The sequence below is a fragment of the Lagopus leucura genome, unplaced genomic scaffold (genome assembly GCF_019238085.1).
Source record: "Lagopus leucura isolate 7727_CA_CO unplaced genomic scaffold, USGS_WTPT01 Super-Scaffold_73, whole genome shotgun sequence".
NCBI classification, from domain to species: Eukaryota; Metazoa; Chordata; class Aves; order Galliformes; family Phasianidae; genus Lagopus; species Lagopus leucura.
The window spans coordinates 51,252,431-51,272,495 of record NW_024962252.1 but is presented as its reverse complement, the minus strand read 5'-3'; the positions used below and the strand labels follow the sequence as shown (position 1 = coordinate 51,272,495).

Sequence of the window (20,065 nt, the reverse complement as noted above, 5' to 3'; positions counted from 1 at the left end):
GTATGGCCGCAGGGTGGTTACTGCACAAACAGCAGAAAACCTCTTCAACTAGGGATGGTAGTATGAGATGAGGATCGGGATGGGTGTTTTCCAAACTCCTTATGACGTTTTCCATTGAGGTGCATTGAATTATGTGCCGCTATTTGAAAATCATCTTGTATCAACTGAAGCACTGCTGCCCAGTCTGTCTCAGCATGCAGAAGGAAGGTCTGATGTCCCAGTGCCCATGCTGTTGGGACATTTTCACTGTGAGTGAATGGTTTTATCACTATATTTTGATGTGTTGTTGATACACTAAGGAAAATGGATCTAGAGCTTGTGCCACTGGTAAGAGTGTGCTGTGGGTGCATCCATCGCCCTGCCTGAAATGAGGACCAGCTGCACCCACACTGCTTGCTATGGCTGCTCTGAATGGCTGTCCAACAGTGGACATGGAGACCTCCCAGTGCTCTCATATGAATCCCTAATGGTGCTTTCCATCAAAATAGCTTTGCAATGTTTTGTTTAAGAGGGTGGTAGCAGTAGGTAGGGCTGAAAGCTGGCCTCTCCCTCTGATAAGGGTGCTAATGATTTAGTTAGGGCCAGAGGAGGGGTACAGCTCCTGTGCCTTCAGAGACTTCCATACATTGTGCTCTTATTTGCTTCAGAAAGGCAGGAGGAAAATTAAATAGAAGCATCTGCACTCACTTTGCTGGGTTGTCAGCCATCTCCAACAAGAGGATCCTGTAGTTTTGCACTCCAGTTTTTCCCTAAATGCATACAGAAAACATATTTCGCTCTGTGGGATCCAGAAATGTGTAAGGCTTCATTTCCTGATGCTAGCAGAAGTATGGGCTGCAGCAAGAGCCGAGTGCATCACCACACTGCAGTAATATTCCTTACACAAGCTGAACAAGAAAAACCAGAGCAGCATGGCTCCTGAGCAAATATTGTTTCTAGTCACATAGGATGCTTTGCAGCTGAGCCTGGTAACACGCTGCTCATCTGTTTTGCTGTGCAAGCTCAGAGAAGCTGCTGCTGGTTTCTCCAAAATCTCCCTCCTTGCCGCACGTTGGAAACGTCTGAACTTTGGCCCTCAATCTGCTGACACCCTGAGGGAGTGTGAGTGTAATGACGTCTTTGCTTGTTTCAGCTGCACAACAGGAAACACTCATGGCCTCCCCGTCTTCCTGCACTGAGCAGTGCTGCCTTTTCTCCCTCCCTTCCCCTGTGGTGCAGCGGGCTCAGACCCACTTCCAGGTCACACAGCTGTGTGCCGTGCCCGCTCTGTGCTGGGGCTGCCAGCTGCTCGCTGTCACCTTCGTGCTGGTGCCAGGTGTGGGGCAGCTTGTGTAGTGATTTTCTCCCGGAGAAGAGAATCCAGTCGTGTTGCAATGGCTCGCTGCACAGAGCTTGTCACTGGATGCGCATCAGCTGGAAGGAGCAGGATGGCCAGGCGATGAGTTGCCGTGGGGAGGCACATCCCTTGTGTAATATGGAGGACACATTCCCAGATGGGCGTGCGGGGATCCTGGAATGTGGCCCCGATATTGCTGAGTAATGCTGAGCGTGAACGGCTGAAGAGACAGCTGTGCCCCGGTGGAGCAGGGAGGCTCACTTCTTGCAGAGCATCGGCAGGAAGCCTGCTTAGCCCTCTTTAGCTGTGGCTTTATGCTCGTAACCAAAACAGGGATATGAGTAAGAAGGGTTGTTGAGAAACATGAGCCTTTTGCAGCTAGCTAATGGCAGGGCGTTTTGTCTCATCAAAGGCAGCCCAAAAAATTAAAGCACTGCAGAGTTCGTACAAGACAATTAATTGGTTCAATATTCAGCTGTTATCCTCTAAGGAATGGGGTGCCAGGGGGGTCACTTGTAAAAACGAAGTACATATGCACCAGTGAGTTTGCATATTGTGGTGTGAGACGAGATGCTGATTAGTCTAAAATACAGTGTCCTGCATTTGCAAGATTGAATTAATTTTGAATGTAACCAGTTCTGGTGCGGTTGCTTATTTATTTGGTTAATGTTGCAGAGGCATATTATTAGAGAGCAACTTTAGTCTGCACTCTGTAATAAGCAACTTCTGAATTCACCTCATTAATCTATTGCACTACCTAGCAAAATAACGGTTGTTTTTAACAAGCTGGAGTTATGTAACATGAATCATGCATGGCAAGATGCTTGCAAGCAGGGAGAAGTAAGATGTGCTAAGAAATAACAGCATTCAGCCTTCTGCAGGATAGGATATGACTGGGTTTGGAAATGAAATACTGTGTGTTGTTACTCTCAGCCTTACATTCAGCTATTCATTATGAGAATGCATCTTGAAACAAAGTCTTGAGATGGGAACGTTTAGCAGACAGAAGGATGAATTTGTTCAGCCATGTGCAGTCCTTGAAGGATGTGCCTGCCAAATTCTGCCCCCTTTCCTGTTGTTTTTCCCCTGGAAAGCAGTGTAAAATAATAAATGTGAAAAGTCTCATAAATTAGACTGATTTCATATGTAAAAGAAAATAACTTGATGAGCTGTGATAGCCCCTATAAATTGTTATATAAATCTCCTTTCTTTTTTAAAATATGCCCCTATAGGGTCATTAGGCATGTATACACTGCAGTAGTCCTCTGTCTCAAGAGATTTTACAACCAGTTTATGGAAAAGGGGAAGCAAGTGGTTCTATGAATGCATTAGAATCAAAGCGATTGATTTTAAGTCAAATATCTCTTTCATAATTTGTCCTTGACAATTTTCTCTGCTGTTACTCAGTTTTGATCTTAAAAGCTGTACTGAGACGTTGAGAGTGGGATAACCTTCTCCTTTGGTGGCGTGGATACAAAAATCAAATAACAACATTGGGAAATGAAGCACTGACAGCAATAGCCCTTTAGGAAGGGAATGGGAAAGGTGGTGGTTTGGAAAAGGAATGATTTAATGTTCATTAATTTCTTTTCAAATCGTCCTTCTCATTTTGAGCAAATGTTTCTGTATTTTTTCATACATGGCTAAAATTACTGTAAGGTGTAGAGAAGGACTGCTGACCACTACATTTTGAGATTTTACTAATATTAGTAACAAATAAGTAAAGATAAGCGCTGATATTTGTGTTTTTCATTTCTCTGATACCTTATGTGCTTACGGATGCGGTGGTTGAGTGTGTGTCAGTACAGACAGCAGCAGAGATGTTACAAGAAGAAGCAGTTACGTCTGCAAGTTGCTCCTGTAACTAGTGCCATTGTTAGTGCTCTGAACTTGGAGAACAAGGGATGAACAAACCTGGATTTTCTCAACATGGATTTTCTCAACATGGATTTTTTTTCACACAGAAGGCCACTCAGGTCATGGACAAAGATGCTGAAAAAGCATTACAGGGAAGGGGATTGGGACTGTGCTGCTCTCATTGTGTCTTTGTTTTCTAAACAAATGCAGTGCAGCACCCCTCAGTCGAAACTTGCTTCTTAGGAAAGCTGAAGGGAAGTTTCAGTCTTAGAATAATTTTAATTTATCTTATTGAATTGACATAGTTTTGTATAGTTGTGCATTACTAGAACAATAGAGCAAAGTGTAGAAGTAGTGCCACAGAAGGACACCAACATCTGGTAGGTGGAGAAGGACCCTTTCCTGAATTTGCATGATTGTTAACAAAATATAGAGTTCATCAAATGGTTTCTAGTTGTTCTGACTCCAGTACTCTTTACTTTTTACTCCATAATATTTTTTTGGTTAGTAGTAATGTCCTTTCTGTGATTTCCTTAATGCAGGTGAATGTTACGTAGAGGCATCAAATTAAATTATTGGCTTTTTTTTTTTTTTTTTTTTCAATAGCAAGGTCACCATTTTATGAGGGGATTAATTAGGAGGATTGAAGTGTCCTTTGTGGGACCTTCCCTTGCTCTTTGGTTGGAAGTGAGGGCTGCTTTATGGCCATGGTGTGAGGGATGGGCAGCTCAGGAGAGGCTGCTCTTGGTTTCTGCTGGAATTTCTATTGAGATCAGGGCAACCTGAATGAGCAAAGTAGGGCAAACAGGTGGCTGCTGTGTGAAAGAAAATACCATGAGTAACGCTGCTGTGTATGAGTGTGGTGTCTGTGCACAGAGATTGACTTGTCGAGGAGCAGCTCTCACATCCTGGGGTCCTTGAAATGATCGTCACAGGTTAATAGTCTAGATCAGAATGCTCTGCAGGGAGATTACTTGCCCTGGGAATTGTGTGCAATTCTCTCATTTTCCTTGCCTCTTAAAAGCCAGTGTTATCTTGTCCATTCAACCCCGTAAAGTATCCCCAGGTTATCAAGTTGTTCTCATATTGCAGCAAAACTTGAAATAATTACCAATTCAGCTTCACTATTTCTGTCAGTTTAAAAAAAAAAAAGTGAAATTTAATTTACACTAATTACTCAGAACTTGAGGTGCTCAGCATGAAAGTGGCTAAGTGCAAAATAGGATTAAATATATAAAGGAGAAAAATACATTGTGTGTTGCATTTTTCCTATCTCGTGCTCTGCTTGTATGTCATTACCAAACCATCTGCAAGAAGAATTCTCCTAGCAAACTGAAGCAGTTCCTCAAGAAAAAAAAAAAAAAAAAAAAAAAAGAGAACAGTTAGGCTGATAAATTTAAAACAAAGTTTTGGTCTGAACAGATTAAGATGGGAGAGTTGTACTAAAATGTCATTATTGCAGGCTTACTTTCTCTTAATTGTACTCTGTGGTCCCTAGTATGAGAGGTCAAGCAATGGACATGCTTTCTCCAAATTTTGTTGCTGAAACACAAACACTTTGCATCCCCAAAACTTCTGTGTGTGTCTGTGTGTGTAGGGGGAAAGGGGGAATCGTCCTCTATGTAACACTGAAGGTTGTATAATGTAACATCAGAGATACAGGGACCAAGCTTGTCATTGCAGCAATGGGTTTTAGCATGGATTTCACTGGAGAGCATTAGTGTTATTCCTATAATTGTTCTCAACCCTGCTGCTTGTCCTGTGTGAACGCATAACAGCTGTGGCACAGTCAGATCACAGTTCATAATGCTTCTGCTCTTTGGGGAATGAGAAATAAAAGCTTTTGTGCAGTTCCAATGAGAGTGGCCATAGAGTTGGGCTGAATGCACCATCACTTCTGCTGAGGTGAGTTCAGTGCTGCACTGCTATTGCTGTGGTATGCATTTCTTTGGAAGCATGAGCACAACACACGTTTGTGTTCCAGAGAGCTTGTCTCACCAACCAGAAATGCTCCATGCTTGAGCAGTTGCTTTCCACAGTGCGGCACTTGTAGATTAAAATCTTTTGTACCATGGTGGTGCCGATTCAATTCATTCTGCAGCTAGTCAGTTTTGCTAGCGTGCTACAGTAAGATGCCTGGCTGCTGCAGTGAGAAAGGGAATTTTTTCATTTCCGCTGAGGTGTAGATCTGAAATGAAACTTTTTTTTTTTTTTTCTTTTTTCTAAGATAATATGAAAACTAGCTTGACACCCCATGCTTCAATGAGTGTTTTATTTCACATGTAAAGCTACTTTTAATTCTTGTGTTTGCACTTGGAACTTGAATGCTTTACGTTGACACTAGAAATGACAACCCTGTGCATAGAATGTATGTTTTATTTTATTTTGGCCTGTTTTACCAGCAGTTGTTGATCAGAGAACTCAGTAGTATACAGCTGCTGTTGTAGTTACTGTATGTAATGCTCTATGTAAGGAAACACGGTCTAGTGACTAGCTGCATGGGAGGGGCTTGATGCCCACACATTCAGTTCCTGGTTCTGCTACACTGCTCATGGGTTTGGGGCAAGATTAACACCACTTTACATTGGTTTTTGTGTGAGTTAAATTCATAAATATGAGTTATGCACAAAAATACCTTCATTGCATAACATTCTCTTTATGTCAGTAACACTTCCTCACCTGACTGAGATGTCATGTAGGCAGATGTTGTGTTCTGCTTTTGATCCATACAGAGCCAGTAGGTGCTCTGCGCTAACACCAATTGCAAGACTTGAACCTTTTGTGTTTTTTTGGTGTGCCTTTACGTGGCCATTCTCTGAGCGATCAATAATTGCACTACTTACTGTGAGTACACTGCTGTTAAAGACCATACAGCAGTCAGGCTACATGCAGCTTCAGGGCCCAGTTTTGTCTCCTTTGCTTGGGAGTGAAAAGAGCCAGGCTAAAGGAGAGTCAGAGAGTACAGAGCTGAGAAGGGCAACTTGTGTAGATCTGGGTCCAAGTGTTAAATGCCCTGTTTAGAAGACAAAGGGATATGATTTTTCCTCCCAAACAAACTGGTAAAATTCAATGTGGAAGTTTGTAATTTAAAATAGCGTTGAGTGTTAAACAGCAGCGCTGAAAAGTGCAGGGAAAAGATATTTCTGCTGTGGTAAGAATTAATATGGGCACTGAAGAATACCCTGTTTTTACCCTGGCTTTTTTCAACTTTGTGAAATATGTATTTTGAAGTATCTAGGCAATGCAGAGAGTAAGTGAATTGAGCAAAGTCTGGTATAAGATAGCAACTAGGAACCTTAGAAAATGTTTGTGGATCTGTAGGGCACAGTAATGCTTCCTGCAGGAGGAAGGCCCTAAGAACTCTCATAGGCCTTGCCTGGAAGTCTGTGTAGCACCTGAGGCACACTGAGTCAGCAAGACATCACAGGCAGCCTCAGAGCCATGTCAGTTCACAGCAGATGATGTCCTGAGCAGCCATCAAGATGTGGGGAAAGGTCCCCTCCAGTCTCAGCGTTGTGACCTGTGCCCAAGGACAGCGCAGTTACTTTGGCTTCTGACCTGGCTGGGATGTTGTAGCAGAGCTCTATAAAACCAGTTCGGGGAACACAGCTGGCTGTGCTGAGGGGTGCTTCAAAGTTAGCCTCTGCTAAGTTCCTTCATCAGCAACACATGCACCTCACTGACGGACCTGTCTGGGAAACGTTACTCATCCCTGCTTCATACCCAGCCCTTGCAGCCTTTTGCAGCTCTGTCCCCAGCTGCTGTAAGCAGGTGATGCCACAGAATTGGGGCTGGGAAGGCAGCATGTAGGGCTGCGCTAATTTAGGTAATTTAAATAATTAAACTTGTGCTCTTGATACTGCCCACTTCTTCCTGTTTTGCCAGTGACCTTCCTGGCATATTCAGGAGGATGTGCTGCCCACTGGCAGTCCTTTCTGCTCATCTCATCTCCTGCCCAGCAGTTATTATTGCTGGGATGCCTCCTGTGTGCTACTGCACTCATCATTCCCTGACACCGCCTTGAGAGCTAACTAGAAAATGCAGAGAATCCTGTGATGGGTGGAAAACATGTCATACAGACCCAGTGAAAAGGGCAGCCCACCTTGGGCCAAATATCTGCCATGTGTGCCTCGTGTTTGCTTCACAAAACCTTCAAGTGCAACTTTAATTCCAGGTAGATTCCTAAGTTATAGTGAAATCCCTGGGTCCTGCACATGCTCTTTAATATAGGCGTACATTGTGAATAGAAACAGCTTAATGAGCTGGAGCCAGGGTGGGGAATTTTGGGACTCCTGCTGTTCTGCTTACAGTGTTTTGCAGGAGAGTTTAAGGCTGAGGAATGACACCAACTGGATCCACAGAACAATCTGCTCCTGTTCTCACGAATTCCAAATTATTTTCCTTCTCACATGCGAAGTTGTACCAAGAGTTGCATTTAAAAACCCATCTGTTGTCCATATTATATCAACAGAAAGAAGTCTAAAATCTTTCTAAAATATTTCGGTTACTCACTCCATACTGCTGTCATCTGTCTTTCAACTACAAGCCATTTCTTGTAGTTGCACTTCTAGCCACTCAAAATCTTCCTTCCAACAACAGATGAAACTCTTAGTTGCTAAAAGTGCAAAACTGGGAACAGGATGCTAGAAACTAGCAGTGACTGCTTTTCAAACTTGTTTTTGATAGTATAAAATAGGTAAATTGATGCAATAAGTTTTGTTTATCAAGTGTGGGAAATAGTAATAAATTACTTCAAAAGTTTTCTCTCCTTTTTTTTCATTACACTGATAATATTTTGAAATCTCAACAATGTCTATAAATGCCTTGATATAATTTTACACACAAATATGTAATGTGTGAGTTGTATGATAAGCGCCAGGCATAGGATGTTTGTAGGAAATAAACTGGTGCCTGCAGCAGCAGTTTGTTGTGGCTGTGCTGGAGTAACAGATTCAGGGGATCTTATTTGTCAGTGCACCTTGGGGGACCCAGTGGGAGGTGTGGGGGCTGGGTGGTTATGAAGCCGCTGCTGTAGAGGTGGCAGCAGATGTGCCTGGTGAAGAGCCAGCTAGAACTCTGTGATCCACAGCCATAGCTGAGCTGTGTGTTGCAGTGCCCAGACCTGCTTCCTTCTCACTTTTTCTTTGGAGGTGGTTAGGTGTGGATTTCAGCGTTTAGCTGTGTTGCATCTCCACATGCCTATTTTCTCTAGGGATTCTGTGGTGTTTCACCAGTTAACGCGGCTGTTTTTCCCCTGAGGACGCTAATGGGCCCTCTCTTGTCTGTTCAAGCACAAATTGAGATTGGAAGGAACTGCTGGCAACTTGGTAGCTTTAAGCTTGCTACATCTGTTAAATCTCTTTAGAGAAATTAGTAGGGAAGAGGCAGGTACAGGCATGCCATTACACACAGGGTGTTTGCAGATCTTTTTTACTGAGGAAAGGAGGCTAAAAAAGATATCTTGGGAGAAAGAAAGAATGTATTCCTTGGAGAATACTTGCTGAATAGGAAGCTCTGTAAAAATGGTAAAATGTTGGAACTGTGAGATACAAATGATTTATTATTTTCTCCGTGATAATATCTGAAGACTCTGTGAAGCTGTAGGCTTCCTTGACTTGCATCTTAAGGCACGTCCTATTTACAATGTCAGTATCTGACAAGATTAGGAGCAGTAAGAAATATTATCGTGGGAATCAAAGACAGGTGGTGAGATGCCTTCCAGTGTCAGGTCTAAAACTCAAGCAGCTGATTGCTGAGTCCATTCCTCCATCCATAAGATAGCACTCCCAGCACCAGATGTTGCACAGAGGTCAGCCTTGTGATGCTATGTGAGCCATAAAGCCTATGCTAGACCTTCAGCGAACCTTGCTCCAGTGAAGCTTTCGACATATTCAGAGTTTATTACATATATCTTCGTGTTGTGATTCAGGCTTAAATTTGTTTAATTCTGAAGTTTAAAGGCCCCTTCTGACATGGATTTTTATTTTTTTTTTTAAACTTTAAGATTTATGGAATAATGTTAGACGCTATTTTTAAAAATGTCGTTGCCTTGCAAAAGTGAATTTCATGTTTCTTTGTCTAATAATGTATTCAGAGTACTTGGAAGGAAGTTTTGGAGTATGGAGATTTCTGCCCTGGGGAGGTAGTATCCTGTGCTTTAGTTAGGTCATGTCAGGCCATTGTTTTGCTTTTCATATCATAACGATCTCGTGTCTTTATTTGCACTCAGCTGTGGACTTGAGTTTCCTGCAGAGAGTGAAATAATTAAGAACTAATACTATGCAATCATATGTCCTCCACTTGTTTTGGTTTGGTTGAAAGTAATTTTCATGTATATAGTAATAAGTGATGTATGTAAGTAACAAGTAATATTTTTATTTGTGGGGCACAGTATATCTGAAAAGCAGCATGATTGTTTTCTATGTGAGAAAACAAAGAGAAATTCAATGATTTGTATAACTTGGGTCTCTCTCCCCTGCCTAATTTCATCCCTACCTGCCAACTGCTGCTCTCTGCTTTGCCTCTGCTGGTAGATCACGCTGGGACAGGGATGGAGTTGGGCACAACAGATTTATTGGTCCAGATGTGGCAGGGGAGTTGGCTGGCTATGCAGGAGGGTATGTCAGTATAATAAGCCAGTAAAGCAGGCTTATGCATGGGGTGCCAAGAAAGGGTGTGCAGAATGCAGAGCTTACTCTTGAAACCTGCTTGTGGCTATGCAGAGTCACGCAACCTAAATATGGATGTGGTGAGGAAGGGCACTCCTGGCTTAAATTGAGAGCTTACATTACTATGCAGTTGTGGCATGTAATGGAGCAGCAACAGTCTAGGGATTGCTGCTAATGGGATGGGCAAAGCCTCTTTGTCTTGCCTGGTAAGTCTGGCTTGGTGCTAATTCCAGGGCTGGGGCATGAACCTGAGTGATGTAAGTAGTAGCATCCAAGTCACAGCCTGGGGTGAGCAGGTGCCTGCTTTGCACATCAGCTGGATTTCCATCAGGATTTCTAGCACTGACAGCAAGACGCTTTTCACCAGAAATAAGTTCATCATCAAATAGAAGGAGGCATGCAAAGGGGAGTCTTACTAAGTTTCACATGCATGAAGCTTTTGCTTTGGAATGCGTTGTTCCATTTCCCCCAAGTCTTCCTCAGGAAAACACCTGATTTGGGTTTATCCTGACTCTCCAATTGTCACATTCTATCTCTAGACTGCAGCCACAGCTTCCGCCTGCACCATCTTCTCCCTGTCTCCCTGCTGATGCTGGATGGAGCACAGCAGGGTGCCAACAGAAAGCAGCCCTGGCTGCTCAGCCAAGAGTGCAGGCAGAAAGAAATGACATCTGCTGTGCAGCACATCAGGGACAGGTCTAGCTGGGAGGAGCTGGCAGGGGTTGTGTTGAGGCTGTCTTCATGGATGGGGCAACATCAGAAAGAGATGTAACACACATCTGTAAGAATAAATGCACAGAATTGGTGCTCCTCTTATTACAGACCATCCTTTGCTGTGCAGAGTGATGTGTCTGTCGTGAGCACTGAGCCGCCCTCAGCAGATGCTCTGTTACACTGTAGGTGCCTGTCTGTGAGCTCATCTTGAAAAATGCGACTTTACCTTCTACTTACCCTTCTGGAGACCCTTCTGTCAGAGCAACATGGTACCACAGACTTATCCTGCTTAATGTCAGCTAATTAAATTCACTTTTGAACATAGTACTAAGCCAATTTAATTCTGTCTCTCAGAGCCTGCAGAGACAGTTGTGACTCTCGGAGGAGTTCTGTCTCTGATTAGTGATCAGATCTCTTTGTGCCACTTCAGACTGTCTCTGTCTGTCTTTGTGTCTTTCACTGGTCCTCGTGTTTGTAAGGGGGCTGGGTGTTTCCTCCTACTTTCACAGCCCCAACATGTGTTGTCATCTATAACGTCTTTTTAATGATATTTGTTCTCAGACATGAATGTTTCATGTCTGTTGCTGGAAGAGATATAGGAATACTTGTGAAATGCTCTGGATGTTAGATCTTGATTTATGAGGTTGTTTTCTGGAAGCGCTGATCTCTGCAAGGACAGGGATGTGGGTGACCTTCTTGTTCTGTGCTGGTGTCCCAGCCTCCAGATGATCGCTGCATCGCAGCCGGAGTGTGACAGCCTCCAGGAATGGTCACTGCCTGTCATTCTCCATGTATCTTGTGATCGCTAACGTTCATGAAAGTGAGGCACAGAATTTAGAAAAGGAATTAGTGAAAAAAAGTGAAAGGTCAAAGCAAGTCATAATGAGAAAGAGAACAAAGCACTTAATTGGGCAGTGCTGATAGAGTATATCATGCCAGAGACAATCTGGTGGATACTTTTTGATTCTGAACGCCTTCTGGGTGAGTTATTAAAGAAGGTCCAAGGAAAAAGTACTGCTTGTCTGTGGGTTTTCATGCAGTATTTTTCTTACTTCTCCCTTTGCTCAGCTTTGCACAGGACAGCATGTCAGATCTCATTTTGTGCCCCTTGATGCTGTCTGGTGGAGGGTACATGTACACTTCAACGGAGATTTCTGGTGCAGTGTATCTTGTGTTTGTAGCTGCATTTTCCTGTTCTCCTCTTTCCCCCTCCTTACTGATTGCTTATTAGTGTTCGGACATCACAAGTGCAGAGCTGAATTGCTGTTCTCAGCTGTGTAACTCTTGGTTACTGAAAAACTGCTGCTCCTCTTCATTCCAGGATGTAACCAAGGAGTGTTTGGAAACACTGCTTAAGAAGCAGCTTGCATTGCTGCTTCACTGCACTTGTTCTGCACAGAGAAGAGACCTTCAGTGAGCGTGGGTGTCAGTCTAGTGTATTTTACAGGCAACTGAGTCATCCACATTTTCTGTTGCCCAGTGAAGTACACACATGCTGTGGTGTCTACAATGTAGCTTTGGATGTACATTGTAGCGTGAGAACTAAGATAGGTGCTTTCTCACCTTTACTGACATAACGCTTAACTTCTGATGCAGGCAGGTGCCAAGAAAGTAAGACCTGGGACTGTAATTCCTTTCTCAATTCCTTCCATTTCTTGTGAGGAAAGGAGAAGAAAGGTTTATTTCTTCAAGCAAGATAATGTGTTAACAGATCATTAGTTACTTCTAAATTTTCATTTTAAAATATATTTTTCTGAAAGGCTATTTATAGGTATGTACTTCTTTTGTAATTAGAAGATACAGGGTTTTTTTTTCAAGAATATATAATAATAAAATACATATATCTGGAGAATTTGTGAAGCTTACTACTTAGACCTGATGGTAGTAAACAATTTGATGCCTGTACCGAGCCAATCTAACCTAGCTAATCTAAATGTTGGTTTAGGTATTTTGTCCATTTTATGAGTTCTCATTTGTTTTTCAAGTCAGCAAACAGTATTTATTGGAAGTGAGGAAAGAATTGCTGAAGCCTTGCAATGCTTTATAGGCATATTCTAAACACCTATGTCTGTAAATTATATTCAACTTTATTGGTGTGAATATGTGGTGCATATTAATGTGAACATTTATGGTGCAAAAGATTACATATTTTCTTCATCAATGTCATACTTTATTATAAGAAAATAATACTTCAGGATGAAAGAGTATCTAATCTGTAGTTCATTATGTGTAAGTATAATTTTAGGATTGTTTTCTGACCAGTAGACTCAGTTTTTAGAAGCAATAGCATGCTAATGTGAGAGTGAGCTGACAGCAGAAAATACATTTCAGCTTCTATTAATTTTTTCTAACTGTGCCTAATGTTGGCGTTTCGTTAAAAGTACAAACATACTGTGCATGAAAATGAAGGTCTTAATTGATGGCACTGGGGATTACTGTCTAGCCTAGTAAATATACAGTTTGGACAAGAACTATGTGTATTTTCTTACAATTCTCTCTTCATGTAGAAACTGTATTGATTTGTTTCTTTAGTTCCCAATCCATTCCCTACCAAGATTTTAAGGGCTGGCTCTTCAGTGTATTGCTGTCTTCACCAGTTATTTCCATCGTCAGAGTCATGTACTTAAATATATCTTATATAGTTTACATTTTCAGATTTCACAAAGGCTTCTAGGCTTCTAATTCACCTGGAAAGGCTTTGCCTTTGCTTTAAAGAGGTTCTTCTAAGACTTGCAGTTTCTGTCGAAGTGTCTTTTCAGAACTTTGGTATTCTAGTCTTATCAAGGGAAAGACACTGGGAAGTCTCTACTCAAAAAAATGTTTGTGAAAGATCTTGAAAGTTGTCACATTCACAAGTAGTTCAGTCTCATCTTAACAGCTGCTCCCTAGTGCTTCCTGCTTTAGGAGAAGTTTTTATTTTGAACAATTCTGGTATTCTCCTGTGTGGTCCCCAGGATCCCTCCATCTGAACTGTGAGAAAAAGGTGATATGCATTGAATGTGGTATGCGCCTTGTGGACTTCAAAATCTGGACCATGGCCTTGAGCTTGCTGAATAAGAGGATTATGAATCTGTGAAGGAATCTCAGCAAAAGGGTCCAGAGACAATTAAACGGAGGACCGCAAACTTATTCCATGCTGGATATCAGACAGTAGGGAGAATACAGCTTTTGAATGCTACCAATCTGTAGCAGGAAAACCTTAGTTTAGAACTAATTCATTAGACATGCATTTCATTTGGTTACTTGCGTTATGATTTATTTGTGTTCAAGGTGTAGCTACACTGTGATCATTTTTTTCTATTCATGTGGTAATTGAGGGCTTTTGTTTCAAAACATTCATTTTCCAAGAGTACAGTTAACAGACAACAACAACAACAAAATGTTTAAATGAATTATTCACCTGGAAAATTCTGGCAGTTTTTTAAAAGGTAAATGAGGTGATGTAAGTTAAGTGATTCGGTACAATGATTAGGGAAAGACTGATTGACTGATTAAATTACTCCAAATGAACCTCCAAAAGAATAAATTGTGCGATGCTGTATTTTCCTGCTGAAGACAGCTAGCCATTTTTAGCAGCATCCTTTTATAGTAAAGGTGCTACAGATAATTTCTTTGGGGGGGAATTTTTTTTTTTTTTTTTTTTTTTTTTTTCTTTCTTTCTTTTTCAAGCTGCAATGAACGTGAAATAGAATGGGGAAGCAAAATTTAAGTGGGTGAATAGGATTCTAATGTGAAAATTGCCTGTTTTAAGGAATTTCCTTTATAATGATCTGAATGTGAAGAGTTAGTGCTTATCCACTCCTTTTCACGTGTACTTTTAAAACTGCCCACCAAATTCAGATAATGCTTTCTAATTCTTTTATACTTATGTCTTTCTGGGAATGCAGATATATACCAGAATTTGAGCGCTAATATTCATGGTAGTTCATACTAATAACAGACTGGTGATGCTTTCTAGCAGAATTCCCAGGCAGACTTGTTGTGTAGCCCATATTGGTTAGGGCAGAAGTGCTGTAAGTTGTGCTGGGTGTGTTTGTCTGTGTTGGAAGAGCTCACAGGCAGTCAGTGCTGTTCAAACCATGTTCCCATCTGTCCTTGCCAGGATGTATATTCTTCACCTGCTGTCCTTCAGCCAGCGATTGCACTTGTTTTCAGCAGCCCCCAGCTAAATTCACGTAGGCTCATAGCTACAGAAAGCCTGGAGTAGGGCCTTGTGGAACACCTATGAGTAAACCTAAATATACTTTCTCTACTCATGGCTGCTTCTGTTTGCCAACATGTATTTACACTGCTTCTGAGCAGGCAAACGTGCCATATGACGTATTACCATTGTGCCATTGGAAGTATACCCTTTGCAAGTATATATTTTTTGTTGTTGTTTTTGACCATGGAGTTTGCTCTTCTGACCTTAAGTTTGTTATTAAATACCAAATGCAGAGTGAAGGAGACACTGTCTTGCTTAGTTGGCAGAAAATGCAGAAGTATTTGGTGCTGGAGTGCTGTGTGATGTTGTGGCTGGCCAATGAAGCGTAATAAATGCAAGAGCCAAGCCACTTTGGGAGGTATGAAGAGTCAGAGAAGCATTAGAGTAATTTAAAAAATGTAAACTGTGGGTAAAATCTAACAACATCATTTCTTTAAAGTTCTTTGTTATTTACCAGACTTCCCTCCTGAAAACCTCCTACCCTAGAATGAGATGCAGCTTGCAGAGCAGGAGGAACATTGGTTTCTGGCTGGGGACACTTGATTTAAAAAGATAGAACTCCAATTTTATCTCTGATGAGACTTCAGACCACTGTGTTATGTCTATATGAGTGTTCCTGGGTGTATTTTTGGGTATCCCGTAAGTCATTTTATTCACACTTTCAAAATGAAGGGAACCCAGTTAATCTGCCTTATATATCAAACTTGGTTTTATAACTTCACATATATCCTTGTGCACTTTAGGGCTAGTCAATAAAATTTAAAATTGAGTTTCTTAATTCTAGCTTAATCTCACTTAAGGAGATACATTGTCCAAGCAATTTTTCATTTATTTAGTGCTGTAGACTTTAAGGTTTCTTGAGCCTATTTGTTTCCATTAATTATGGTTTTGCCATTAGTTTTAGTAGGAAAAAGTTTTTCCAGCTCTTAAACTGGAAAGTTGGTTTGTTTTCTGCCATATGTCTTTTCATAGGAAACAATGCTGCCAGTACAATCTCATTTTCCATATCTGCATTTATCAAAATATTGAACAGGCCCACCTATCAAGTGATTTTTACATAATTAAATTGATATAAATAATATGACTGTAGTTACCAATAGAAAAGCAATGCTTTTTCAGATCCTTTGATGTCAAGAAAATAGTTCATGCAGGAGCTCCAATGCTGCACATTTTAAGCTGGAGATTTTCAATTAGGGAAAGACAAAAAAAGGTTGAGCCAAGCTGCTAATGCACTGGTGAAAGGTATTACCTGCTTGTTGATGACCTGACAAATGGAAAATCTGTCCACCAAACAGTTAGAGCTTATGCATTGACAATGAAATTTGTTGTCAGTGCCTTGACTGCCTTGATAGTGTGCCTGAAATCTGACCTGGAGCAGTGGCCAGAACGGTTTGGAAACAACAGGAATATTTTCCTTGCCACTGTGAGTAGAAGAATGACTTCTGTGAGCCTTGGAGGAGCATGGATGCTGTTAACTCTATGTCAGAGCGCACACATATTAGTAAAGCTTGAAGTAAACCTCTGAGTACAATGAACAATATCTGGATTTGTTATGTTTTCAGGTGGGACCCTCTCCTGATATGTGACCCACAGCAAGCTACCCTGAATCGTACGATGACAATGTTATCACTGCCACATCTCTGGAAACCAGTTATTCAGAAATATATGGTATGTGAACTTCTGCATCTTACATTAACCACTGCTAGTTAGAGCAGCATAGTAACAATAACACGAAGGTGCTAAAAGCCATTGAAGTAAATGTTAAGCCACCTGTATAATAAATTACAGTGAGCCATTCCAGCAGATGTTTATCTGCTAGGTCTTGTCCTATGCAGAATGCTGAATTGTTTTAACTGCAAATACGATCTTGGCAATGCATTCATTTACAGATGTTGTTAGAAACCTTCTACTGATGTTCTTTTTGGATGGAGTGATAGTGGTATAACGATGATGTGCAGATATGCAGCCTGCTGTTCTCTTCCTTGAGCAGGAAGCTGTGGTGGTATTGGCATGAAGGGTTCTGTACCTTAACTGCGTTGCTGCATTTAAAGCACCACTATTTTTGTGTTTAGAAAAGGTCTTTAATTGCTTTTCTCTTTCATTCCATTTTCAGTTTCTGATCAATCTAAATTAGATTAATTTCACACACATTGACTCCCTAAAGAAGTGCAAATTAACTCAATTTTACCAAATTCAGCCAGATGATGGCAGTTATTCCCTTGCTGTTTAGCTTTGCATTATACAATCTTTAAATAAGATTTCTATAGGAATTAAATCCATATGGTGATTTTGTTTTTCCTTACCCTGTAAAAGGAAGTAAAGACTAAGACCCTCATCTTTTGAAAGGAGATTACTTAATTTCTAGCCTACAAGGCAAAACATTTAAAGTCACTGCTACCTGGCATGTCTGTCTTTTTTACTCTTCTGATTCAGATACTGTAAAACCACAAGCAAACTGGTTTTATGAGAATTGCTACATGATTGCTTTATATTTTGGAGTAGTTTGTAGCATGCCACGTAACTATTAGCATGGAACATCTCCTGATTTATGGTTCCAGTCTCCCACTGAAGCAGGTAGGAAAATGTTTCTTCATGCTGATGGGAGTTGAATTCCATGTGTCATCTGAGACTTTTTAAGTAATGTTCCCTGTGAGAATTTTTTCTTTTTTTTTTTTTTGCTTATAGCCACTTTTTTGAGGTAGAGCGTTAAATACATAAGCAGAGAACAAAATTACAAGGGAAAGATTGTTGAAATAACATAGGAGAAGGCTCAATGGAAGTCCATGTGCAGATTTAAGGTTTTAAATGGATGAGGAGAGTTGACTGCTCTAAAAGCATTTATCTGGATTCAGTGTGTTGCATTTTTACACATAATTTTGAAGATGTTTATTGGATGTGTGGATTTAATGTTAACGTCAGTGATGTAAGAGATGGAAAGTAATGCAGAAGTCTTTCAGGGAGTGGGGAGAGAAAATTCATGCTTCATTAAACAATGTGATGTGTTTTGGGAGAGCCATTCACAGCTCAGATAATTTCTGAGTTTCTGAATGTTCTAATTAATGAAGAAGTGACCAGATCTGGCTCACTCTGGTTCTGCTCGAAGGGAAGATCCTGAAGGTTAAGAGAGAGAGCATTGATCCTGCTTACACTGAAAGGGCTGCTAGTGTGTGTATGGCCACCCATGCATGCTGAATACAATTAACACCATAGTCTACAGATTTTTCTTCATGTTTGTCTGATATCTCCTGTATTAGCCATATCTAAGAACCTTTTCAAGATGAACACAGGAATAATGATTTCTATTGCTCTTGTTTCTTCTGAGTTGATTCATTTTTTATTTGCCAGTGGATATATGTATTTTTTGTAAATAAGTCGTTTTGGTGTTTGTGGGTGTGTTTGTGAAGTAGAACTAGTTTGAAGAAATAGAGTTCTGCATTCTGCATGTGCAGAGGTCTGGAGACGAGCAGGTAGGTCAACTAGGCTAGCTTCCTGTTGCCACAGGTACCTTTTCCAAAGTAGAATGGATGTGTTTTGGTTGACATTTTCATGCTTTTTTAGGTGAAAGTTGGCATATAACTGGGAGAAGCGCTCTCTGAGGGGAAGGCTGATGAGGAGGTGTGGTTGCCGAAGTAGTGTCTGCTTGCAGATCTGTGAGTTTGCTGAGGACAGAGAGGAAGCAGACACCTCGCTGCTCTGCTTTTGATGAGCTGAGAACAAGGGGTGCTATGTCTAGCACCTCGAGAGAACTTATTGTATGAGATAATTACCTCTACCCAAATCAAAATGAAATTTCCTTCGTTGAATGTAGGAATCAGAATGTTTTTTTTTGTTTGTTTTTCCTTTCTGTGTTTCCGTTTTCATCTTTGGCTAGTTCTCATACAGCTTTGCAACAGGAAACTAATCTTCAGGAGCTCAGCCCATAAAAGATTGGCCTTCCAAGGGACTGGACTCTGCTTATTGCAGAGACCTTCCTAGACAGGTACATTGTAAAAAATTACAGGCCTTCACAGGAAATTAAATTGGATGTGATGTAGTAAAAGAGTGAGAAAATGGAAAGGACATATGTTGCACGTTTATGATGATTGAGTGGTAAGAAAATGAAAACATATGATGCAGTGAAGTGTATGTAATTTAGATATTGATACATGCTTCCTAATATTTTAAATAATCTCCCCTTCCTCTTCCCTTTGCTCTCTCTGTGTCATTATCTTAGTGAGGAAAATCATTAGCATCTTGTAAAATCATGTTGATATGGGGCATATTAGGTTACAAAGTGTTCTAAAACAAGTCTCAGTTGTAATGTGGAATGCACCCCATTGAAGCATCCAGTGGAAGGAGGAGCCAAGCTGGGAGTGCTGGGCAAGAGCCACACTCTTGGCTAGTGGCTCTCCGTGTGCTGGTATGGTACTGATGGTGAAAAAAGTTTCTCTCCTCCTCAGTGTCAGCTCAGCTGTGTGGGTGAGCTGGGCTCATTCCTGGCCAGGTGCCTGTGGGCAGAGCACAGGTTTCCCTATCAGGGAATTCTTTCAAAGGAACAGTAATAACTTCCAACATTTTAATAACTTTTCTTATAAGATCCGGTTACCTGAATTGGAAAGGATAAGCAGAACTCTGAGAGATTTAACTTTATTAACCATCATAAATTCTTTCCCTTTTGACCCTAATCAGTCCCCAGAGTGTTTTTAATACTCTTGACATTGCACCAGCCTTTCATGATTGCACAATATATGTTTTCCTGTAACAAGGAAACCAGTGGTGAGAGCCCGACTTGTACCAGAGGTGAAGGCGGCAGCAGTAGGATGGGCAGAAGCTCATTGCCAGCAAAGGGAAGGAGGGAGGTCTGCTTTGGCAATACTCAGCATGTTCCTTACATCTGTAGAGAGGAGTGGAGGGGACCTGAGGATGCTAGAGAAACCTCTCCCTGTATTTGGTGAGAGCACTACAGACAACACAACAGTGCTTTTGTGCCTTGTGCTGGCACAGGGGCTAAACCTGCCTCAGAAAGCCTCCTTATGATTAGGCACAGCCCCGCGTCCCTGGGGGTAGCAAGCAGGAGGAAGCACTCGCTGCAGACTGGCCAGCTCTGCCCCAGGAGCTGTGGACAAGAAAGAGGTGGCTTATGGCACAGGGATGTGGGGACTGCTGGGTGGAGGTGTGGTGAATGGGGCCCTTCTTCACTAGGAAGGAGCCTTACCAGGTGGTCGAGGGATGAGGAATGAGAAACAAAGGCCTTCTTCATAAAGCAGCTACCTGGGTTTCTGCCTTCCTGTCCAAGGCGTGCACAAA

The 20,065-nt window shown here is 41.4% G+C and overlaps 1 protein-coding gene across 2 annotated transcripts in view; it reads left to right on the top strand.

The window, feature by feature from the left end:
* HIVEP2 (HIVEP zinc finger 2) overlaps positions 1 to 20,065 on the top strand; it is a 126,119-nt gene that overhangs the window by 13,155 nt on the left and 92,899 nt on the right. For both annotated transcript variants that reach the window (XM_042879488.1, XM_042879478.1), the window contains exon 2: positions 16,342 to 16,447. The gene's annotated coding sequence lies outside the window, so the exon portion shown is untranslated. The remainder of the gene's footprint in view (positions 1 to 16,341; positions 16,448 to 20,065) is intronic.